The sequence below is a fragment of the Gallus gallus genome, chromosome 1 (genome assembly GCF_016699485.2).
Source record: "Gallus gallus isolate bGalGal1 chromosome 1, bGalGal1.mat.broiler.GRCg7b, whole genome shotgun sequence".
Classification (NCBI taxonomy): domain Eukaryota; kingdom Metazoa; phylum Chordata; class Aves; order Galliformes; family Phasianidae; genus Gallus; species Gallus gallus.
This window is the reverse complement of record NC_052532.1, coordinates 171,370,921-171,397,433: the sequence shown is the minus strand read 5'-3', so window position 1 is coordinate 171,397,433 and position 26,513 is coordinate 171,370,921. Positions and strand designations below refer to the sequence as shown.

Here is a 26,513-nt window from a genome sequence, read left to right as displayed (position 1 = left end):
GGAATGGAGCTTCCACAGGTAATTACTTTAAAGGAGGAAGAACTGGAAACACACACACAAAAAAATCCTTTAACTTTGCACAGCTTCAGCTATGACAGTACATGAGCACACTCTGTTGGATTGTTCTGATAACAACTGTGCACACAAGATTGTCGCATTATTTAAAAGACTTGAAATATCTGTTCATGAGAACACTCAAGCAATCTCCTTCAGGCAAGTATAAACTAGTCCTTGAATTAAATATATTGCAGGATACAAGGTTCTGAAAAAAAAGTACAAAATTCAGAAATGACACATTATTATTATTTACAACAAAGACATCAAAAAAAGCCAGCCAACATTCTCGGTAGTAGTCAAAAATCATAATGCTGTGAATGTCGGAGAATTACAGGAGAAGTACTGCACTGTTCCATTTTGAAGCCTCTGTTGGTTTCCACATAATGATGAATGGTTTTCACAATGGGCGCTCTAAGCTGATGAATAAAACAGTTTGCTGTAACAAACATTTCCTTTGCTCTGAGGACCAAGAACTGTTAAAATGTGTACATAACAGAGGCAGACAATTAATCTAATTTATCCTAGTGTCTACTTGATCCTCCCCAGTATATGGAAATTGGAACAGGGTATATTCAGATACTGAAGGCCAGATAACGAAATCCCTGTTGGTCATGTGGTGAATTTATACAAGTGCTGCTCCGAAGTTTAGTGCCTCATTTTTAATCATATTGGCCCATGACATCAAAGGCAGATGTTGGTGATATGGTAGTAGAGGTTGAATCTTCATACAAATATTGCATTACATTTTATCGTTGTCTGGCAGATGGCAGCAAAGGGACAGTCTGACAGAATGGCATCTGGCATGGAAGTGCATATGAAACAAAGGTGTGTCACAGAATTCCTCCATGCAGAAAAAATTGCACCCACTGACATTTATCATAGCAGGGAGGTTGAAACTAGATGATCATTGTGGTCCCTTTCAACCCCGGCCATTCTATGATTCTATGATATGATTCATCGGTAGTTGTCGGACATTTATGGAGGCCAAATAGTGAATGTAAGCACAGTGAGGTGAGGGGTGGTGTGTTTCAGCAGTGGTGACAGTGACATGAAAGACAAGCCACGTTCTGAACAGCCATACAGTTTGTTACGAGAGCAGCATGCAGGTTCTTTTTCATTGCAGGCAAAAATGCATAGCTCACAACGGTGACTATGCTGAACAATAGTGTTTTGTAGATGAGAATCTACTGATTCAAACAGTGTTATTGTACTTATTTGTATCTGTTGTAGTTTCCATGATAATAAGTAGGTTGACAGTTGAACTAGATGATTTTAGTGATCTTTTTCAGCCTGTGATTATATGATTCTATAAAAATACAAGGTATTACTTACAAGTAGTCAAGTATGAGGTATTATGTACAAGTAGTCAAAGTGAAGTCAACCGCAACCTACAGCTATTATGTGATTACTTTGAATGTGTTTAAAGATTGATTCTGTGAGATCACTCAGCTTTCTCTGAATTTATACCACTGCAAATGCAAATGTTTTGTTGAATAAAGGTAGGATTTAAGTTCTTCATGCTTGAACACTTAAAGGCACTGATAGAACAAAAGAGGCCCAGCAATACCCAGAATAAACTTTGGTTAGACATGATATTGCAGTATACTGCCTCATGTACTATACTTGCAGAGCCTTTGATAGTCACAATTTTACTTGAATTAAGAGTAACCCAGTTTGGGAAAGATTTCCAGCATGCACTTTAGGCTCAGTAACTATAATAGTAACCATTAATAAATTTCTGGACATGTTTTCTTTTTTTGTTTTAAAAATGTATTTAAATTAGGAATATTTAATTTGTTTAAGATGAAACCCCACGTATCTCATTAAATTTGAATACCATATTGCACATGACCGTGCCAGCAAGGACTGTAACAAATGTGACCCAGCACAGCTCTGCTGCAAGATAGCTATGCTCATTTGCATCTCTGCTGAGATAACTTATTAACATTTTCTGTATTAGTGATTAGTTCATACATTTTTGTGGACCTGGAGAGTGAGAATCAACTCCTGCTGGCATGGGCAAAAGTAGGATCAGAGTATTCTCCAGCTACGACTTGATCCCACCACAGTAAGAATAAATGTGAACTGGTGGTTTGGTTCAAACTTAATTTATTCTCTTACGTTTTATTTGAGCTCTTAAAAAAAGTATTTTCTTTTACAAGGTTGTCTGGTCCACTCTATCATCAAGGAAGTTCAGATGACATACAGATGAGATAAGCAGAGCACACTGCTCTCTATCAAAGACAAGTGAGCTGTAGGGAATATATATATATATATCTATATATACACACATAACAGGAGATAGTGATACCCAGGCATCTTGTAGGTGCATTCTCATACTCCAGTGAGGGCACTGAGGAAGAACCATCTTCCATCATGCATCCAAACTCATTTGTTTCCCATGAAAGGTAAAAATTCAACTCAGATCCCCAAGGAGGAGCACAGAAATCAAACTGAAAACTGCATTTTCATCTTGTAATGCCATAGGTATGGATGTCAGCATGCTTCTTGGCAGAGATGGCACACAGCAGAGACACCCCTCCTCAGTCCCAAGGCTCAGGCATAGCTACCTTGGCAGAAAACTTCTCTCAGATTAAAATGTTGAAAACAGTATGAGTGATATAAAGAAGAATACAAAGCAAGATAGTTTTGTAACCAATGTCTGTGCTGAGATGTACTTGTAATATGGAAGACAGAGAAGATAAACCAGTGGTCTGTACTTGTTTCAGTTTAGTCCAGAGAAGGTTATTCGTATGCTGGCAGATGGTTAGTGGGATCCATTACTGTGGCCACCACTGCACATGAAAGAGTTATTGCAGTAATTTTATTTATACATTATAAATCAGTACTGCATGTAGTTTTCCACTGACTTATCCTCCATCCCATACAAACTCCCAACTGTTTTACAGCTCTATTGAGAGAGTTAGACTAAAGCCTCTGTGAACTGTGTCCTGATAGAGACTGACAGCCCCAGTTCTACAAACAGGGATTTTAACAAGGTGGGAAATGAGCTGTGTTCAGGCCGCCCTGCTTTTTTCTGAGGCTGTCTCTTGTTACACAGAAGGGCTTTTAAAGTCTTGTTATAGAGTTACTCCCTTTTAAAACAGTTTCAGTCTGCCTCCTTGTGAATATGTGTTTGAATCAAAGCAAAGGAATATGCTGTTGTTGAGATCTCCAACTATTTTGGCCTTAATTAAAAAGAGATCAAGAAAAAAATCTTACAATTTACTACTACAGGAATTAACTTTCCTAGATTTTCACTGGAAATGTATTATTGTATTACAAAACCATAATATACTGCTTAAGAATGTTGATTACCTTTGTAACTGCAATAAATAAATAAGTAAATAAATAAAAGAACATTTTCATTCATTTTTAATATAGGTTATATATGCGCATTCATACTGCTGGCCATTTTCTCTTAATTAAACTAGGAAAAGGAAGATTTGCATTTTTCTTCTGACAGAGAAATTGTTATGGCAGTGACTGCCTGCGATAAGTTTGCTGTCCTAGAAGAAGTGTGTAACAGTTCAAGTGTTCCTTGAAAGGCATAACTCCATCTCTGTTAACCCAGTAAATGGTCTCACTCCTTACATCAGAAGGAAGTGGATCCATTTCTAAGCAGACAACACAGAAATCTGAACTGACATTGTTTATGCTTGCCTTAAATGGCAAATAATCAACCACTTTTTATCACAGAATCATAGAATCATAGAATGGCTTGGGTTAGAAGGAACCTCAAGGAACATGAAGCTCCAACCCCCCCACCACAGGCAGGGCCAACAACCTCCCCATTTAATACTAGACCAGGCTGCCCATGGCCCCATCCGACCTGGCCTTGAACACCTCCAGGGACAGGGCATCCACAGCCTCTCTGGACAGCCTGTGCCAGCACCTCACCACTCTCCCTGTAAAGAACCTCCTGCTGATATCCAACCTAAATCTTCCCTCTTTCAACTTAAAATCATTTCCCCTTGTTCTGCCATTATCTACCATTTCAAATAGTTGACTCCCCTCCTGTTTGTAGGTACACTTTAGGTACTGGAAGACTGCAATGAGATCACCCCCCAGCCTTCTTTTCTCCAGGCTGAACAAGCCCAGCTCCCTCAGCCTGTCTTCGTAGGGGAGGTGCTCCAGCCTTCTGATCATCTTTGTGACCCTCCTCTGGACCCTCTCCAACATCTCCATGTCTTTCTTGTACTGAGGGCCCCAGACCCGGATGCAGTTGTCCAGATGGGACCTCAAGAAAGCAGAGTAGAGAGGGACAATCACCTCCCTGTCCCTGCTGGCCACCCCTCTCATGATGGAGTCCAGGATACCATTTGCTTTCCGAGCTGCAAGAGCACACGGCTGGCTCATGTTAAGTTTTTCATCCACCAGGAGCCCCAGGTCCTTCTCTGCAGGGCTACTCGGTGGTTTCAAGGATTGCTTGAGAAGGATTGCTCCTTCCAGTCTGTAAAATGTATTTTAAAATGTAGTAATCTTCATAAGATATAAATCCATTTAAAAAGTTTTAGACAGTTTTATCTCCACTGATTATGCAGTTGTCTGCAGTAGCCCCACAGCATGTCATTTGTCTTCCTTTCTGCAATGACGGTGAATATATCAGCCAGTACTGACAGAGAGCAGTAATTTCAATTTCGATTGACATTAGGGGAATTAAAGTTTCTGTTATATTCAGTCATTTTTAAATGATACCTACTTCATTATGAGCAGATTCTCTTCCTCTAGTCATTACAAAGTAATCATAATTATGATCACTGCTTGCTTCAGAACCATCGCCACAAACTGATCTTCAAATCACATGTGCTATATGCACACTAAAGAGGAAATTTGACTCATCTGTATTTCTAACAAAAGTTGATGGATTCTTGCTGATGACAAAGCTGGTGAGAAGTATGATTTTCATAGACTTGCAAAAACTAAAATAAAATAAAATGCTCCATAAATACCTAAGAAGAAGGGTTAAAGCTATATCTAATCTGTCTTGGAAAAAGAAACATCAGTAACCTTATTTCTTTCCCCAGAGACAGGAAATCTGTCAGGCAAAAAAATAAATAAATAAAATAAAATAAGAATAAAAATTTTAAAAATAATAAAAATGAGGATATTTGCCTATTCCTGACCTTGATAAACTATCAACAGGAATTAGACTTTCGAAAGCCCAAATTTAATTTTGATTTCAACTCATTTGATGGGATAACAATAGAAGCCTGTTGAAAAGAAGCCTTGCTTGAACACTGAAACTTTGTGCTCAAGTTCTGGAAACAGAAAATGCACTTTTCCTCAATATCAAGCTCCTGCATTTTTATTCCCACTTAAGGTACTTTATGTCACTTTGTTACCAGTATACAGATACCTAAACTTTGTATTTACTGGTGTAGTGCCTTGAAACTGGTCTCATACAATTTTTTATTTTTTTATTATTATTATTTTTAGAAAGCAGTTTTATAAAACCGATGTCTGTAGCAATACTCATCCAATAGTAAAGATTTTATTCAGTTTATGTTTAGACCCATTTCTGTGAGATTCTGGTTTAAATGTACAGCATTAGTAGAAGTCGTTATGGAAGAAAAGGAAGGCACTGAGAGACTGATAATGCATTTATGGATGCAGATTTAATGCCGTCCCTTTTGTTTCTTATATTCACAGAGTTTTCAAATATTTCTTTCAAGAGGCCTTGCACAGTTTTCTTCCATCTTCTTTAAAAATCAAACCCCTTTGAAAAAGCCTTGTGTAGAACACCTACAAAGTAGATCACAAAATTGTGTTTTGTGACAGAAAACATGGCCTAAATAACTAACTCCTTAATTAAGCCATTCCTGTATTTTACTAAGGTGAGATGTTATTGCTGTTCCCACAGATTAGGATTCTGCATCTGGAGTCAATGCAGAATTGAACCCCAGGCACACATTTTAGCAAGAGAGGAGCTGTTGTTGAGAGGAAAACAAGAATATTATCATTGCCCAAAGCATTAATGCACATTCACAGGCCATGGAGTAAAAGCATGAGTAAATGACTTTCTAATCAGTATGTCTGTGAAACTGACACTAAATGGGGAGCTTGCATACCACACACAATTAGCAGGATGTGCATCTGTAGACAAAATGAAGCATCAGGGGACTGAATATTTTAAATCTAATAATGCATACACGGATATTTGGAGTTTAGGAATGTGTGCTTCTTTTCAGTAATGCATGAAAAATTATGTTGATACACAACATGAAGTTATTGCCTTAAATCAAATATCTCTCTCAGCCTTTGATACTGAACATCCTCTACCTACACTGATACCAAGACACATACAGTTCAGCCACCATAGGCCAATTCACTGCACTTTCATTCAGTGTCTGGATCCAGGGTCACTTGTGTTCTTTCTGTTAAGAAAAGTAAGAATAAGTAGTGTCCTACAGAGATAGAACTTTATTCTGATCTATGAACATCAGTTATCTCCCTCCCTTTGTTTGCTATAGAGATGCAAGTTAGCTTTAAAAAAATTCTTTCTGTAATGACCCATCATCCTATGGTTTGTATCATGCTTTCTTGGATTCATCAGATGACTTTTATGGGAATGAGATGAAATTTACAATCCTAAAGTCAACCCAGTCTAAATCTATGATATTTAGTATTATTTCCTAGCTTCTCTGGAGCTCAGAAATGCCTCCAATTCTGCAGTTCTGAAGATATCAGTATTATATGTCTGGACATGCCTAGGATTGCCTCAATCTTAGAAGGAACTAAATTGTCCACATAACTGAAGATAATTAATGAGTTCTGCTTCAATTTTGAAAGAAAGTAGAATTGTACACTCATACTTAAAGTGAAAGTTTTGAATATGTAACCCAAGTGTGGATGTCTTCTTCGTCCTCACAGGAGAGAAGGCAAATGCAAAGGATTTTCATATTCCTTGAAGTCTCTTACTTCTGTAACTACTCCTAGTCTGAATGGTCTAAACTTTCTCACTGACAACCTGAGTCCAGGGTCCAAGCTTGCAGATGGTTCTGTGGGGCTGAGGAGGGCCATGTCAGAGCCCCAGATGCAGGCTGTGCAGTATTCCCTCCTCCATGGCTTTGGCCACAGGTGCTCATGACCATCTCTGGCACAGTGTGGTTGTGACCCTGTGTCCAACCACTGGGAAAAAGCTGAGAGGAACTTCATTCGGACCCTGTGCTCCTCTTGTTTGAGTTCCAAGGGACATGGCCTTTAGAGGACCTCTGCCCTGCCTGCCTCACTGCTTCAGACCCCTCACTTTCCCTTGCAGAGCGGACCCATTCCTTCAATTTCCTAACAAGCTCTAAGGGGAATTCGGGTCTACCTCCTCACTAATAAAATACCTTAAAAATTCACACAAAATTACTACTCAGTGGTATTTTTTAAACTGTTAAGTTCCAAACTAATACCGGCATACACATGCATTAATAGTGTGAATATTCAATACCAATTTCCAGGCCTATTAATGCCAACAGCTTAAACCAGAATAAAAGTAATTATCATCTAGATTTCATTTAGACTTGTTTAGAGGCACTATGACCTCCAGGATGTTATCACATCTCAAGCGTTTCTGTTACAAAACAGGAACTATGTGGGCATGTACAAATGCTAATGAGTTTGAACATGAAAAGGTGATAATTAAGTCTGATCTCTGCTTTCTTTTTATATCCTTCCTAAGACATAAAAAGAACAAAGGCACAGTGCTCTTGATATGCGTTAATGAAGTGTAATAGTATATGTCAGATAATTTGCAAATTTAGTTTCCAGAGTTGTTCTTGTCACTTTTAATCTTCGTTTATTTGTTTTGAACGCTGTCATGCCTTGTTCTGTAATGCCTTTTTGCTTTCATTAAACAAAAAATATCTGAAACTGAAGAATTCCTGTATTTGCTACATTCTGTCAAATCACAGACTTGGACTTTTAACCAAAATATTCAGAAAAACTTGTAAAGCATAAGCCTAAGTCTCTCCCAAAGTAGTGGAATAAGTAGAGGACTTTTTGTGACGTCGCCAAGAAAATAATTTGAAAAACTTCACGGAAATTAACTTTCTACAGATCTTGCATTTTTTGTATAGTTCTAAAGTGCCAGTTTATTTTGGTATAAAATGCTTTGAACATCTCTAATTTCTACAAAGGTCTTGGTAGGTTTTCTGTAAGGTCTTCTGTATAATTGGATATAATATATCTGAACTCTGAGAAAAAAAATCATTTTTTTTCTTTGTACTTGCTCCTAAACACTCAAGTTGTACCTTAGCTGAAGTATTTAGATTTCTGAATAGTTCAGAAAGGGAAGGTAAGGAATTTAATTGAATCTAATTTGATAAACTTTGTGAGAGCAGAGAGAGATTATTACTGTTCTGCAAGAGAGAGAATCTACCTTTCTTTACAATTTATAATGGCAAGTAATTTCTAATCTGTCTTCTTTGCTGGGGTTTGTAGTTGTTACTGAGATGAAAATTACAATATGTTTGCATACCTGGCAGTAAAGCTTCAATTTTTTTTCTACGTCATTTACAGACTCCCAGATCTCTGCACGTGAATTGTGAACATCTATAAAAAGATTATGACAAGGATCTGTTAATATGCAAGAATATGGTGAAAAAAGGAGAACTTAGAAGGGATTGTTCTCCTGACTTCGTTTTTGCAAATGTGCTTAGCAAAATCTGGTTGGAATTACGTGCCTCTAAAACTAGCTCTAAACATCACCCCACAGATTTCTTTCACCTGTTGTGAAGATGCAAGTGAATATATCTCCTCCTCTATTTTAATTCAGTAATGTTCTTGGGGAACACAATTTTCCTAAATAGCTAGGGAATCGTACATCTTTTGCTCTTCAGAGAGGATGTATCAAGAACATATGAGATTTAGCAGGTAAGTCTACAAGACTACTTAATTATTCACTAAAATGAAGTAAAATTTCAGTGAATAAGACTTCTACCATCTTGTTTCTATTTCATGTTATCATGTAATAAGGGTATAGGTGAATGACAATTAATAAATTTGAGTTAAAATACATTTTAACTGTGATTACAGAGAGACAAAAGTGGTAAACCCTGAACACTGACACAGTTGCCAACAAACAGACACAAAGGAACAAAGCCAATCTGCTACTGTCCAAGACAAAGAAGGAATTGCATTTCTGATGTGATTATGTTAAAGAACCAGAATTTACGGACAGAAGCAACCCATGGGGAAGAGAATCAGTGAAGATCTAGCAGAACTGTAGGTCAATTATTTAAGGAACCTAGGAGATGGAGGTGATATTGAGATGAGAAATAGTCTTTTAAAATCAGTGGGAAAAATTACATTCCTGAGTGTACCATAATTAAACAAAACCTGAAAGCCAAGTCTAATATAATAAAACTGATTACCAATAAAATATGCAAAAATTAGACATTGATCTGAAAACTCATTCAGCTCATTTCTGTTCTTAACCAGCTGCTTGCTTGCAAATAATTTTACTTTTTCTCACCATTTTCCGTCAGAATGCAAATAATTGCTATTCAAGTAAAAATACATTTTTAACAACTGACTAAGCTGCTAATCTGTCCCTTCATAATATACCTGTGAAGTGAATGCTTATTAAATAAACTGGAGGCTCATCAGGAATACATAGACATAATTTTCCAACAATCAGTTGCAAATAGTCCAAAACATAGCCTAATAACACATAACCTGGTGACATGGTTCAGTTCCATAATATTTCCCTCCACATAGTAATCTTGAGCACAGAGGATTATGTTTCTGAAGTAAGTCCGAAGTTCACCTTATGTTTGCTACTAATGCCCCCTTTTTCTGGGCTCCATCAGAAGAGGGGTGGCCAGAAGGATAAGGGAGGTGATTGTTCCATTCTACTCTGCCTTCGTGAAGCCCCATCTGCAGTAGTGCTTCCAGATCTGGGGCTCTCAACACAGGAAGGGTGTGGAGCTTTTGTAGCGCATCCAGAGGAAAGCCACAAAGGTGATCAGAGAGCTGAAGCAGCACCCCCAAGACAGGCTGAGGGAGCTGGGCTTGTTCAGCTTGGAGAAGAGAAGGCTCTGTGGAGACCTCATTGCAGCCTTCCAGTATTTAAAAGAGGATTATAAAAAGGAGGGGAAACAATTTTTTACACGGTTAGACAGTGATAGGACAAGGGAGAATGGTTTTAAGCTCAGGGAGGGTAGGTTTAGATTGGATGTCAGGGGGAAGTTCTTTACAAAGAGAGTGGTGAGGTGTTGAAACAGGCTGCCCAGAGAGGTTGTGGATACCCCATCCCTGGAGGTGCCCAAGTTCAGGTTGGATGGGGCCCTGGGCAACCTGATCTAATACCAGATCTGGAGGTTGGTGACCCTGCCTGTGGCAGGGGTGTTGGAACTTGATGATCCTTGAGGTCCCTTCCAACCCAAGCCATTCTTTGATTCTGTGATTCTATGTAAACCAATAAAATTGTTAATTCCTTCTGACATAGGTTTGGTCTATCTTACTGTGCTGACTACCAACAGAAGTATTCTGGAGCTATAGGATGGTGCTTAATCTACCTAAATGAGGGATCTAATTGCTATAATTAGTGTCAAGGAGCCTGTCCTTATACCTTAGACAACGGTAGATGCTTCCAGAGGTACTTAGTAACACCTAAACTTAGACGCACAAGGCTAGATGCTGTGACTATCTACCTGAACTCTGGAAGGCCAAGCACAAAAGAAGACAACTTGTTTATTTTTTAACATCTATTTTGCCTGAAGAGCACACTGGTTTATAAATATGACCAGCAGAGGGAAGTATCTCTCCATGCTGTTGAAATGTCTTTTGAATGAGTAAAGATGGTCTGAGTTCACACTCTTAAAAAAGGGGCTGCACCACTGAAATTAAGTTAGGGAAACAAACTGAAAGAGCTTTCATATTGATTGCCTATGCTCTGCAATGGGGCAGGAGACAGAGCAGTTTGCATATTATTTTAGGTTTGCATATGCACTCTTTAAAATGTCATAGAATTGTCTTTGTGGCTTGAGATTGAAAGGGCAAAGCAGTGCCTCTTTTTTTCCCTCTACCAGCACTGCTATGAGGAACAGCTTAAAGACAATGATCCAATTAAGTTGGCCATCCAGTTATGCAGGGTTATAAAGATATCAGTTCTCCATGATAGATTTTCATCTTGAAGTTAAGATGCAGACAGCTCCTTGACAGGCCAGTAGGAGTCTACAAAACTGTGCTGATGACAGGAGGTGGTGGATGCAAACGACAGCCTGTTCTCAGCTTTCCAGGGAGATCAGAGCAATGCCAAATTTGAGCAACTGAGATAAAAGAGGGTGTTGAAGTTGTACTGCAGATATGAGGAACTCCTCATGCTGTAAATTTGCCATGCTGTCATTTGTAAGGCATTAAAAAAAAAAAAAGAAAAAAAAGATGCGCATTGATTTCATTTACAGTTTTTCTCTACCTCTTCTTCTAACTCACTGCTCTTGCACCTCCAGAAAGAAAGGGAGATAGCTGGGGTTTGGCCAGAGTACTATCTCTGACTTGACAAATGTTTTTCCATTCTAGTGGCTCTTTTGAAACCACAGTCAGGCTACCAACAACAACAACAACAACAGCAAATCAAAAAAGCAGAAAACTAACCAAAAACCACCAAACAAACAGCCAACCAAAACACTATTAACCACAACTCCATCTTTATCTGTAGTAGCTAGTCAGATAGTCAGAAGTGTATCATTTATTGAATGGCCAAACTTTATTCCTGCTGCAACTTAGCAAGTACCCTGCTGTCAAGATTCAGCTATGCCTACTCTGACTCAGTTCTAGCACTGCATGTGATTTTAGGCTAGAAAACATTTGAATGGCTGAAGATTACAGAGTAATATTCTATGTCTCCATACTTATAGCACTAACCTATGTCTGGAAGTCATCTGCCAAAGGCAGGCACTAATCAACAAATATAAGTGGTAGAGAACTACAAAATGTTCTTACGCCTTGACTGATCATAAGCTAATTATTTCTCTATTCTTGAAGACAAAACAAAGGGCAGTATTATAAACTTTCATTTGTCACGTTTGCCTCTGATTGCCAATCTTTTCTTCAGAATCAAAATGTTTATTTCCACAAAATAATTCTTTTTAAATAAAACATATTCCTATACATTACATGGAGTCTTCACTGGTGACCTTTCCTTATCACCATGTAATTGCAGCATTATCTTTCTCTGTGAGACACACACTTCCTTACATCAAAGGAATGGAGCCTTACTTTGCATTTATCTTGGAGGGGAGTGATATTTAGCAATCTCATGCTTACATGAACAATTAACTAATAGTTCTTAGGATATGGTCAAGTTATGAACTATGTTTCTGGAGCCCTAGTCCTTCAAAAGGAACCAGCAGCAAAGTGAGGCTTAAATTGTCACTCATCAAAAAGATAATGACACTTCAGCAAGACTCTGTCATTTGATCCCTAGTCCTTGTATTAGTTCTATTAAGTACTACTTTGGCCAAGTGTCGGGTTTAGCAAATACTGTGTAATTTAAATCTTCCACACTGATTGTACAGGAATGCACACCAACTAATCAGTGCTGGGAGAATGAGAAGAAAAAAACCTTGCCTGGGTGTTGGATTTCAGCCACCTATTACTATCACTAACACAGCCCTTTGTTCTATAGATGAGGAGTATTTACACAGACTGTATCTGAAAACTGGGATGTGATGGCTTATCACTGTAAGATCTAACTATTCTGTTCCTTTTGATCAAATATGTGCTTTTGAATCTTCAGAGTTGATTTGCAGCAGTTTCAAATTGTGACATTTCTGATTTATGGAGACTTTTACTAGGTCACAAGGGAGGTCATGTCTCAGGGAAAAAGACCATCAGAGACGACGAGATCCAAAGACGAGATTAATAGATAAAAGCTTTTAAAGTGGTCCTATCTGTCTCAGAGAGAAGTCAAGGTATCTTCCTGTCACCTCTTCTGCTGGTAATTTTGAAGAAGTCTCTTCAGAAAGATGTACCTAAGATGGCGTAACCAAACCAGGCCCACAGCAAAATTAGTGCCTCTGTCTGCACAAAGAGCACTGAATTGAACTGATATAATTCAAGATATAAGAAAAACATAGAGTCATAGAATCATAGAATTGCTCAGGTTGGAAAAGACCTTAAAGATCATCGAGTACAACCGTAACCTAACCATACTACTCTAACTAACAACCTTCCACTAAAAACTTATATATATAGACCATTTAAGAACATAATAAGTAGCAAAGATTTCTTACCCTCCAGCACTTGTCTGCCACAAAATTCTACTACAAGAGCAAATGAAAGCTGTACACCAAATGATCTGTCCCTGCTGTGTGCCTGTACTGCCTTTGTCACAGACAGTGATTTTCTGATTGTAACAGGGACTGAACAGCCTGGGGCACTCCTGCACTTAAGAATTCTCTTTCCAAGGAAGAAAAAGCTGTCACCTCTGAGGAGTTTGATTACTTTTTCCCCATAAAAGTCACTCATATAAATTAGTATAGCACAAATTCATCCAACGTATGTAACAGAAAATAATATGCAACTGAAAATTTTGATTTTAAAGCTCCCTTAAAGCCCTTACACCTAATGTGAATCTTCCATTCATGTTTGAATGGAATTGTTTCATGCAATATATCTTCTAGTTTCTTAGAAAAATACTTTCAGTAAAGTGATGTACAGAATGTGGACAACAGCTTTTAATCTTTTAGCACATGCTAAACATGAAGTCATAGGTCATAACCCAGCTGGTTGCTGCAGAGATGAATGTCGGAAATCTTCTTCATGAGAAGATTGTTCCTCTCAATATTAAGAGCTATTTCTGTCCCTGAGATACAAAGTTCATCCTTCGTTGCATGTTGGAGAGATCTACTTTGGAGAATCACATTTGTGCCAAAGAGGATGTCAATTTTGTTTGGAATTTAAAGTATTGAGGTTGCTCTTTTGAGGGTGGGGAAATCATGTGCATATGAAGGAGGAGGTTGAGTTGGTCTGTACCAAGTCCTGTGTAGTTCAGGACACAGATTTCCATCATGATAGGAGACCAGCCTAATCCAGCATCTCTAGGGTAAATTGTTTGATTTCAACATCACCTCCCTTACTGCAGCATCTGGAGACTAACAAAAGTGGGACAACATCATGTTTTCTGCATTCTACACATTCTGGACAGAAAATGTTGAGCAGAAGTGTTCAAGTCATAATTCTGGTCTGTTCTGCATTCTGGGCATCAGTCCAGGGATGCGAGCTTTGAAACCTGCACTCTCACAGCATATAACAAGGAGCAAAAAATTCTCTCATGATAAATTTTAGTTTGTTAATCCAGAATTTTTCCAAGATGTGCACCTGTGTTACACATAGCTGCTCATCTCTGATATTATTTTTGTGCTTTGTTTTTGGTACAAGCCTCTTTTGAGGCTGCAATAAGCACTTTCTATGTAACTTTCTTTCACCCACACTTGCATCAGAAGCTGATGTGAGGATTTGCAGACCTGGATTTAGTTCTACCTTTGCAAACAGTACACTGGAGATGAGATCACAGGTGTTGACTAAGCCACTGGAAGTGGATATCGTGATTTTCTATCTGTCTCAGTCATGCTAGGATGCTTGAGTTGGTGACAGGCATTTCCAGGCAGCAGTGTGGAGGAAGTTCATCCTAAATTACAGTTCATGCTATTACTACAGCATGTAGCACTCCTTTCTCTGGCATTTTATATGTGCATAGTCATTGCTACCAGTCTTCAGTGTTTTTCTAAACCTAGATCTTAAGAATGAAACCCTATAACATTGGAAATGTTGGACTACATTGGTCTGTCGTATGTCTGATGATGGAAAACACAATGTTGCTGCAAGAAGCTGTATAACGCTGTTGACTCCTTTGTGTTAACACTCATGATGGTGCTGCTGGATGCAGGGAGCTAGATCAGAGTGCTAATCCTGCAGAAAAGTCCCTAGGAGAGGAAAGCAAGTTGACCTCCTGGCTGTGCAGCCACGCACTGCTGCAGCTGAAATGAAAAGGGGCACAATCACAGAGCAGAGGAGGGGAGGAAAGAGCCCTTTCACTGCCCTTTTAGTCTGTGACTCACTGACATTGGTCATGAACCTGCACCCTGAGTCTAACACGCAGCTCTAAACTGAGTTACTATTATATCTGCTGAGATACTGGAAAAATAAGACACTTTTAACCAACAAAATGAAGGCCTGCTTGTTAATCAACACTTTTAATCTACTTGGAAAGAAGATGCTGTAAAGTTTTGATAATTTTTTGATACCAGCATGAGGCAAATCCTTGCAAATGATGCCTCAGTGTTAATTGCAGCAACAAGAAATCTCCCCAAGACAATGCAGTTATTCCCATAAATGACCACATCATAGTTTCCTTCTGAAGTCTAAGTCCAAATGTGGCATGGGAATTAAGAGTAAGATCACAATTTTTTTGCCCAGATTACCATATTGCTGAACAGCTCCTAAGGCAATTCCTCTTAATCGTGTGTAGGTTCTCTATATTCAGCCATTTTTGAAACTTGAAGAAAAGCATAGCCTTTTTCAAAAGCACCTTGTTTAACTTAGTAAAGCAGTACTGGCTTCTCTGAAAGTGTCAAGGTGAGGTCAGTTCATACCACTGCAAGGAGTATTTAGTCTTCAAATCAGAATAGCATAATAGTATGTATTGAATTGCTACTAAAAGCCACCTAACAGCTTTTAATGCTTTTCTTTTCATCTAAATTCACAAAAATGTTCTTTTTTTTTTAAAAAAAAAAAAGATAGAATTACATAAATATGGACACGTCGAAGATTTCATTGTAAAAGGAACAAAACTAAAATAATTTCTTTACAGAACTTTACTGAAGTGTCACTTAAAGTAAATTAATTTCTAGCCAAGGTGCCAAGATTGTTCTTTGGTTTCAGCCTACATTTACTTCGATATACATTACATTACCATAGATGTGTGACTTTGTTGCAATTAATCATACTTTGCATATACAGTATTGTCCAACACATTTACTGTTTTGGAGGTATTGTCAAAATGAGTTACGCTTTGATTACTGATGTTTCCAGTGGAATTATTCAGTTACCACATTATATTGACAAAAATGTTCATTATTTGACAGATAGTTAGTGAAATCTTTTATCACTCCTGCTGCTGTCATGCACTGCCATAACCTCTTACTGTAACCCATCCTATTTTTGGGCAAAGACTGTTACAAGACAAAGACAACAGTTTCAAGGTTTTCCAATTCTGTGGAATCCATTTTTCATATATTTGAATTTCTTCTTTTGTCAAAGCATATACCAAGTTTTAAAAGTTGTGCCTTCTTCAAGAAGAATGTAACTTCTGAGACACCATCACACGTGTCTCAGGTTGCAGAGAAACAAGGGGTGGAATGTTTCCATTGTGAATGGAAGATTTGTAGACTAAATTAGGCCTTTGCATGACTGGTTATTTCTTTTGTAATACCAGATTCGAATGTAATGTAAAGCCTGTTTAACCTTCAAGTAAAGCCAGTAATAAAAGACCATTTCTCTTATCAATACATGTTTCCTTTGGTTCTTACTTTTCATGTGATGTTGGGAGCATTCCAGACTGGAATATGAGAATAGGTTTAGGGTGTTAATGTGACTTGCTCATCTGACATGTATAGCTAATAATTTTTCTTCAGATGGTATCCTCCCTGTGCTACTAATAACCACTTTCAGAGTGGTATTTCCTCACTAGACTTTCACTACAAGTAGCATTTTTTTCATAAATTTCTAGGCACCATAATACTGGGACATTGCTTGAACTTTCTCAGCCATTTACAAAGCAATAATTTTTAGAGATGTACCAAATCATACTGTAATCCTTGCTTCGTGGTAAAGTAGTAATTTATCCTTTCTAATAGGCCTAAATTACTTGATGCAGAGATATTTAAGTACCTAAACCCACACTGATATCACGGCAGTTCAGGTGTATATGGATGTTATGTTATCAAAATAATTAACTGTCCCAAATGACTCCTCACTATGCTGTTCATGAGTACCAGAACTTACTACCTTGGACATCAGAATCAGAACTGTCATCTGTCCAGTGTGGAGGGCAACCAGTGGATTGCATGTCTGCTCGCCACTCATGGAAAAGATGTCACTCTCATGCAGCCATCAGAGTCTGTGCTGATATTTCCTTTGTCCTTGTGCATTTGCTTTCAAATGTTCTCAGCCAGAAGCAAGTACAATTTGCGGTCCCATCTGAAAGTGCTGATAAAACTAAGATGTAAGAAGGCAATGGCTCATTTGGAAATGACGAATTGCTGAAGAAGAGCTAGCATGAGGCTGTTCTAGCTTGTTTGCAAACACTGTTCAGCAGGAAGTTCTATTTCTGTCAGCATTCAAACATGACAGTCTAATCTGAGAGCTGTAATGCAGCAGAAAAAGGATTAATGTGCTGTGCTTTTACCTTAAAAAGATACCTGAAAAATACAAGACAAACTGCAGTTTTTTATGCTGCAGTGGAGAGAGAGCAGTTAACCAATGTCAAGCTATGTCCTATACTGATGTGGCACATGTCTTGTCTATTAAGACATGATTCTCCAGCTGGAGACATCCTATCTATAGGAGAGCAGCAATAGGAAAACAAATATTGGCAGCATCCTACTCCCTCTTAAACTGAAAGTATCTCACTGATCATATGAATGGCACTCAACTGCTTCTGGAGCAACCCAATTGGTTCCAAGGATATTTTGGTTTCAAGCATATTTTGGACCCTTCAACACTACACTAAGAACATTGAATCAAAGAATGGTTTGGGTTGGAAGATCATTTAGTTCCAACCCCCTGCTATAGGTAAGGATACCTCCCTCTAGACCAGGTTGCTCAAAGCCCTATCCAGCCTGGCCTTGAACAAGTCCAGGGTTGGGAGCATCTGTAACCTCTTTGGGCAACCTGTTCCAGTGTTACTACATGCCCTTATAAAAAGTCCCTCCCTGACTTTCCTGTAGGTCCCCTTCAGTCAATGGAAGGCCGCTATAATGTCTCATCAGAGCCTTCTCTTCTCCAGGCCAAAGAGCCTCACTCTCTCAGCCTATCCTCATAAGGGAGGTGCTCCAGCCCCTTGATCATCGTCATGGTTCTACACTGGACTTGCTCCAACAGCTCCATGACCATCTTGTGTTGGGGTCCCCAGAGCTGGATGCAGTACCCCGGGTGAAGTTTCAAGAAACCAGAGTAGAGGGGCAGAATGGATGGCATGAAATGTATATCAAGTTTTGTCTCGTAGTTTTTTATCAGAGTATCCTCACTCTCACTAACAACTTAAGAAATCTGGTGTATGGTTGCAGGTGTTATTAAAGTAGGAACATAAAAAACATGATATTAAGTACGTAAAACTTTATAACAGTTTCATCACAGAAAGGTGAATATTTCATGATAGTCTTGACTCAAAAATTGAGTAGAAAAAAAAAAATTCTAATCGAGACATTACCGTGAGAACAAATGTGACAATTCGTTGTGATATTCATCATGCCTATTTTGAAGTAATATGTTAACTTCCTCTGTTAACTATGAGATTTCTTGATCTCTGTTTTATTTGTCAGAATGTGGGTATGCCACGTTCTATCTTTAGACTTTAAAGCCCCCAAATTTTATTGGTGAAAAGCAATGAAGAAGTGATACTAACAGTTGACATTCACTTCATCATTACCCAACCTCTCCTCAGCTATATTCAGCCAAGAGCTCAGCCCTGTGGGAAGAACTCCTCTAGCCCCCTCACAGCACCAGGAAGTATCAGAGGGGCTGAGAGCCAGTAATTGAAACATTTGGCAACTGGATTTGCAGCTGATGACTCCCATAACACCCTGGTTGCTTTGAAATTTTGTTATGAGCAGGTGTTTCTGAAGGACTTAGACCTCGTATAAAATACTTTTTTTTTCTACTTTTATATCATGTATTTTCTACTACTTCTATATTTGGTGCTTAGAAATATCAGAAAATATATTTTCTAACAAAAATCTTTGAGGAATTCATAGGATTCCAAAGGAAAATATGCTCCACAAGAAAAGACATCCCATATTAGTGTCAGCATGCCTCTCAGTAATACATAGCACTGAGTGCTTTTCACATTTCATTTTGTAGATGTCAGCAGTACAGCTCTGCATGTTTGCTCTTCAGGACATTTCCAGAGCCCTTCTCTCTGCCCACCTGGTTATTCCATTTACTCTATAGAAAACTATCTGTATTTGAGCAACATTTTATACCCACTCTGCACAGTTAGGAGATGCATCATGAGTTGAAAAATACACTGGAATTATGTCCTAAAGGATGTAAATTTTCAAAAAGTCATTTGGCACTGCTTTCTTCCTCTCAAGTTAGAAACCAACTCATCGAGGGATATTGTGGAGTACTGGATAAGCAATTAAGTTAAATTGGCATAATTATTTAATTACAAAGAGTTCCCCACATTTAAGGAAAAATCTTTCCTTTCAGGTACAGAAATAGTTGTACAGTACAGTACTCCCACAGCAGAAATAGTATTTTATAACTTTCTTGTTGTTCTTTCTAATACTGTTTTCTAATGAACACCACAAGCCAAGTGTGGGTGGATTTAGAGCCAGCACATGGGTTCTCCACTGACACTTTCCCCTCCAACATCTAGATACTGTTTGAGGACCAAGACATTTCCTCAGCCTTCCTGTTTAAAGCAAGCCAGTCACACCTTCTGTTCAGACTAATCAGCTTGTTCTGGACACACTCCTGTTCGCTCCGTGGGGCTCATACAACAGGAATTACACATTCTGGAGGCAGCATGGGAATGCTCTGCGCATGCTGATTGGTTCATGGATGATAAAACTAGTGATTTATGAAGACACTGCATCCCAAATCCCAAGCTACAGTAACACAACCCAGCAACAGCTTTGAAACAAGAGAACAGACTGATTTTTGGGCGATGGGGGATGTTGAGCAGAAATATGGAGATAGTAGTAGTGAAGGAAGGCAAAAACATCTCCTGTGGGACTGGAGTGAAAAAGCAATAGCCTGTTACTTCTTTATAGTGCTAATTCTCAGTGCCAAGGCTGCAGCCGTGTAATTGTGGCTGAGAAAGTGTGCTTGCTTCTAAAAGGCAAGTAAAAGAGGAAAGGAATTGCAAGGTTTTACATTTCTAAATTATAGTTGAATACCTCTGATCTAATTCACATGGTATTAGGAATAAAGTTCCCTATCAAGAGCACAACAAGACTACTACACAGCCCTGTGAAAACATCAAGGCAGAAGCAATGGACAACAGACACCCAGTGGGTGTAGGACAATGACTTTATTCTGATTTACCACACCTACATCTTCTTCCCACATGTAAGGGAATTTAAAATACAAGTAAATTTGCAAACATGTAACAATAATATACAAGAAACATACTTTCCATTGAATATTAGTTTCCCATTCTTTAAGAGCACAAGGTAGATAAATTATTAGGTATAAAGAAGCAAGATCAGCCCTTAAACAAAATATACAATGAATTTCAGAATGGATTTCGTATTCTCTTCTTTATCATAATGTCACATTCAAAATGGTGCAGCACAGGGAGCAGCCTTCTGTTAAATGTTATCTTCAGAAGAAAGTCATGAAGAGCAATTCTCATTTGCCGTTACAGCATGGTTATCTCTTGTACATGAATGCTCTTGTCTTCAAGAACAACCACAGATTTTTTCATACATATACATTTCCGTATTTAGGTAAGTCAAGTTTAAAGACTTCATAAACTGTCTTATGTGAGCTGCACAGATTTGAAGTCATGAGGGTTGTCTGTGTTTGCTATGCGAAATGGACACTTCCTAATCTGGGGAAAATACATGACAAAAAACAATCAATAGTTAGAAACCCACTACTGCCTTTTATGTGCAACAAACATAGAAATTTTGTAAAGATTTGTGTATGCCAGTTTGACAGCTTCTTTATGTGGCTGGTGGCAGTCTACACTTAATATTTACTAAAACCAGAAGGTGGCATCAAAGGCTGTCAAAAAGCTGAAGTAGGAAGGCCTGAAAGACCTCAGTGTAGGAGCTTGGGTAGAAAACTTTTATTTTATTTAACAGATTAAACAGTGTAAATGTGGAGAATCACCTCTCCTTTATTAGTTAGGATGTAGTGTTAAACAGACTTCTGGAAATGTGTCCAGAGATAGAATAAAAAGTATCATGTCTCACTCAACCCAGATCAATTATTTTTTGTGAATCATTATAAATGAATCAATTTGTTCAGGATTAGTAAGTGTAGAATTCTCTCCTAACATCAGTTTAACATCATCTAACAACACATTTATTATCCATAAGAATTTAATTCCTCATTTTAGCAAATGTGATATTACATAATTTATTTATGCATACTGTAATTAATTAATGATGCCTATCCTAGCTAGTATGTCTTTTATTACTCTTCTTCTCTGCCTCAGTCCTGGACAGCACTGAAGGGCAAAATATAGTTGCATCTAGTCAAACTAACATGAAGTTCTTATAAGCTATACTAGAAGCAAATCGAATTTATAGAATGTGGGGAAATTGATATGATTGTTGAAATCTAGGGATATGTGAAGGGGTAACTAGGGGTAACATGGACTAACTAGCAGTGGTGGGATGACTTACTTACACATGCCACAGAGTGAGGAGAGAGATGATGGGAGCCATGTGAAGATTTGTTAGTTTTCTTTAAAAATGATGTTGGTGTTTAAAAGTTGCAGAAAGTATAGAGAAAACAGTTGTGTAAAACAAGTCTGCTAGAATTCATACAACATTTAGGGTTTAATTTTTTTTCTGAAAGTAATGCTCTGCAAAGTAGTAGAAAAAATATTATCTTCTTTGAGAATACAAAAGATACAGAAGTTTGCATTTTTACATTGTTTTCTTACACCCAGGTGTTTTGATTCTTTGCTTTTCTGCAGCACTTCAAACGTTCATGCCATCTCATTCTGAAATTGTATTCTTGACAGGACAACTCTACTGCAGCATGGTTAAATGTGTTCACTAGTTACTATCCCCCTGGCTGAAGATGCTTAGAGCAATGCATTTATATGGCCAGATTCACACTTCCCTGCTCTGGGAGACAAGATGTTTTCCTGCTATCCAATAGAAATACTCAAATACGTTCAACAAAATTAGTTAAACTACTATTTAAGTTCCTCCTGTTCTTTTTTCTTCATGGTAAAGCAGCCTGTTCATCTTCCTACCACAGAAAAAAATAGAGTACATTGCAGCTATAGTGCTCAGGAAATCCTATAGGCTTTCTCTTCCGGTATTTTACATGGTTCGTCGTCTTTTATAGTTATGGTTGTGGTTTGTCCCTTCATTCTTCCACTAAAGGTCTCCAAAAGGTCATCTTCAACCACACAAATATTAAATCTGCATGAATTATGGTGTTATAGAAACTTATCAACGAGATTATTTAATACAATTTTCAGGGTGTGTTTTTCATTCTATTTTTGTGGCGTGGAAAGGCCAAGCCAGATGTGAGCAGAACTTATTGACAGGAATACTAGAGCTGTCTGCCTATATGTTTCTGTCACTTTCTGTTATCCTCTGTATCTCCATGTACTTCTGCCTTTTTTGATACTAGTGATATTTAGATATTTTGAATTGTTTATCATGTCCTGCTTTTCAGTCATTCCTTAGTCATTACTATTCGGATTTCTTCTAGTGTCCTAACATAAAATAGATATTTCTCTTGCAGTTGATGCTCTTCCCATCAACCTTCTACTCTGTATCCTCCTAGCAATGTGGTACTCAGGAAACAAGCCTCAAGATTCCAGAATTTTATGATCTTAAGTACACAGTTTTTTAGGGCAGTGTATTTTATCTTCTCTGCCTCATGTGAGTTCTTGTAAAGAGATGAAATGCATGGATTAGAGAGCTGCAGACTTTCAGGGGGAAGCCAGGAGAGCCATCTGCATTCCATTCACCAGCAGGCATATGAGTAGAGCTCGTCCAGGCAAGTATGTGTTTATCTCACATTAGGCACCAAGCTTGCATGTAAGTTATTAAGTATATCATCAGATAATAACATATGGTGAAACATGGTTTTTGCTTTCAGAGCAAGCATGAAATGATGAGGTAGTGAAATATAATATTGGTGATGAAGTCATTCTTTGGAAACCTTTCAAGAAAAAATGAAGGAGTGCTTTTGTCAATTTTAGTGTTAAATGTTTGGGTTTTGTGATACGGTCTAAGAGAAATACCCAGCTCAGCTTTTTAAAAAGAGGTCTCTTGGATTATCAGCTTTTTCCAGCTGTACCACAGTTTCCTGAAATCTCTTGTCAGAAAAATTCAACCCAGTAACCTTACTAGATAGTTTCTGAACTGCCCTTAGATTTCACAAACAGTGTAAAGAACCAGTATTTTCCTCACTTACAGAGTTATGGTAGAGTATCTAAAAGAGTATTTTTCCTTTGCATACATGAGATTGTCTCTCTGAGAAGAGACATCAGTGTGTGGCTAACAAAAATACATGTTGGCCAGCAAATGTTTTTTCAAGGGGAAAAAAAATTCAGCTGAGATTCTGAAAGTTTGTCTGAAAATGATGGATTTTAAGGATGCAGTCAACTGTGAGAAGTGAGAGGGAAACAGGGGAATGCACAGGGAGAAACTCAGAGTCTATTCATTTCTCTGAACTTCATCAACTGAAATTAGCCATCTAACCTATACTACACATTAAGTGATCCTCTGCAGTTAACAAGGACTTGCATCCTATAGAACTATTTATCCTAACTTAAGATAAACATCTAAGATTAGTAAGATAACACTTTGGAGCTGCTCTATCTCTGTGTTGACTTTTGGGTCATTAGTTTAGACTACGAACTTCACCTCTAGATGAATTTAAATCTGAACTAAACCTGTAAATATTTGAAGGTTGTTGTTGTTATTTTGTTTTGTTTTTCTAAGGAACTTGTATATAAAATCTCTTTATTTCTAACATAAAGAACAAAAGCAAAACAATTTTGGAGTCTCCAAATTCCTGACACTCTAGGAAGCAATCTCATCACTTAAACAATTTCTCAGAAAGATAGAATTACTCTCTTTGAGATTTATTAACCAGCTTAAATAGATGACCTTAACAGCATAATTGAAACAAGTGGGAACTACAGGTATGTGCTACAACATTGTATTGTTGGGAACTGTGCAAAAAAAAAAAAAAAGATTTGAAATTGTTGAAAGCAAACCAAGAGGTGTGGGAAATAAGGGAATAGAGGGGTGAATCAGCAGTTCAAGGGGAAAAAAAATGAAAGGATAACAAATGAAAAAACAAAATGAGTAAGAAATTCATATTTCCTTCTCAGCCTGAATGCTATATATGAGCTCATTTCAGATGCAGAAATAGGCCTACGTTTTATTTTCAGTGGTTATGCTTTGAAACGACTACTTCTGACAATACAGGAACCTTTTGTTAGATGGTTCACTTCAGTCCAATACTTGCAATTGTGATCATTTTATCTTCAAAGTGAAGTGATGACACACAGTAATGAAATGATTTGCATCATCAAGAGCTGTGGATGTAGGATAAAGTTTGAAACATGGCTCACACAGCATGCTATTTGTTAGGGAGGAACAAATGACATGAGGTTTAAGGTATGAATTGTAGTTTACAACAGAGTTGTTGACATACATCCACTTGTTTCCTTGAAACTCCTTACCCTCACATATGCTGGGATGAAGCTTCTTGGCATCTGTGAAGCATGCTGGCATTTCTCTGGTTTCTATATGAATAGGGTCTAATTCTGTTTAACTGAGCAATGAAAACTAGCTGCTTCAAGGGAAATGCAGGGCAGCAACAAGGTCGTTGTAAAACAAGGGCAAGAAACAAGGAAGTTGTAAAATTCAGGTCTCTTATCTTTGGACAACCCTTTAAAGAAAATAAACAAACAAATAGAATAATATCAAATTTAGTTTTTCATTGCATAGACAAATTACTTGGATTAAGTGTGATCATGCCCATGGAAGCACATTTGAGAAGGGTCATTTATTTGCTTGTTACCTGTATGCCTGCTTCCTTGGAGTAAGCATGTAAAATATAATCACTGACTGATGAGACACATCTAAAGAACTATAGCAAAGGTACCTTTCCATTTGTAACACTGGCAGTCTTAGGAAAGACACTTTTAAGCAGACCTTTATAATTGTTAGAAAAATGTAAGTTGGTGTCATTTTTTTTTCCTGGTATTTTACTATAACAAACATTCCTTTGGTTAAAGAATGTCATTCATGTATCACCTCAGTGACTGCATTCCTTGGCAATCTAATGTTCAATAATTACTGTAAGCACACAGAAGAGGAAACTGCAGATATTTGCACACTCTGAGATTGCTTATCTGGAGTTAAAGTAAGGTCAAAACATACACATTTTCCATGGGATATTTTTCCCTGGCCTGAGGGAAGAAGTGAGACACCTCATTTCACATGGCTTTTGTGATCGAAACAGAATCATGCTTTCAAGTTGAGTAATGAAATCCAACACATGTTTTTAAGAGTTTTTAAGAGAAAGATTTCATAGCCGTATCAGAGCTTGCATGAATATCCTATTTGTTCATTACATACAAATTCACAGAAGCTGTTGCTTTGGAAATAAGAGCATCCTTCCAGCTGCTCAAGTGCCAAGGGTGTTTTGGAGAGTTGGAAAAAGCATGGGAAATGTTGGTTGCTTCCTTACTTGGGTCTTAACTGAGGGCAGTGTGCAGCTTTGTATGAGTTCAGGTATGGTCCCTTGGTTACCCAGACTAGAGACCTGAACAAAACATGTTATCATCTGCCCAGTGAGACTGTTTGCTTAGGGTTTCTCTGGGGTTTTGAGTTTATACACAGTCTCGTACCTGGATTACATTCAGTTGCAGCACATTTACATGGTAAAATAAATAAACAAAAGCTGTAAACATTTTTTACAGTTAAGATTAGTATATAAAAGTAATTAAATTAAAACAACAAGAATTACATGTACTTTTTGCTATAAATTTGTGTATAACAGGGAATAAAAAAAAATCTAACATTAGGATACTATTAAAAGTCAACTATGTGAAATTCTGAACTGACACAGTGATGTATTTAATGTACTTTAAACTGCACAAGAATAATTTGAATTTCTTTTCAGCACTTTCCTTCTCCAGGCATCCCAGCAAATGTCAGCTGCTGTTGTGCTTTCCAGGCACTAATTCTTCTGTTTTAGCATAAAAAATCTTGTCACCCTAAAGAAACATGAATCTTTTTCATGGCCACAGGCTTTTCCGCAGCACAGTAGGCCTCTCTATTGCTTAAATATCTGAGAAACTGGGATGGACAACACTATGCTTCTTCCTAACTCTGTGCATGGTATAAGTGCAGTGCAGTGCAGCCAGATTGGACATGTGGTTTCTTAGAGGACTGAGCTTTTGTTACCTGATGAAAGAGAGCATCTGAATTTGAGCCTGTTACTTTATTCTGTTGTTCCACCAGAATTATAAGCTGCAGATTTAAGTAGCCAAAAGTTAATTAATGTTTTCACTCTGG

General features: G+C 37.9%; 1 long non-coding RNA gene across 1 annotated transcript in view; it reads left to right on the top strand.

The window, feature by feature from the left end:
• The first annotated feature begins 8,653 nt into the window (after nt 1-8,653).
• The window catches only part of LOC112531574, a 29,300-nt gene continuing 11,440 nt past the window's right edge, over nt 8,654-26,513 (top strand). Inside the window, exon 1 of the long non-coding RNA XR_003073444.2 lies at nt 8,654-8,919. This is a non-coding gene — a long non-coding RNA (uncharacterized LOC112531574). The remainder of the gene's footprint in view (nt 8,920-26,513) is intronic.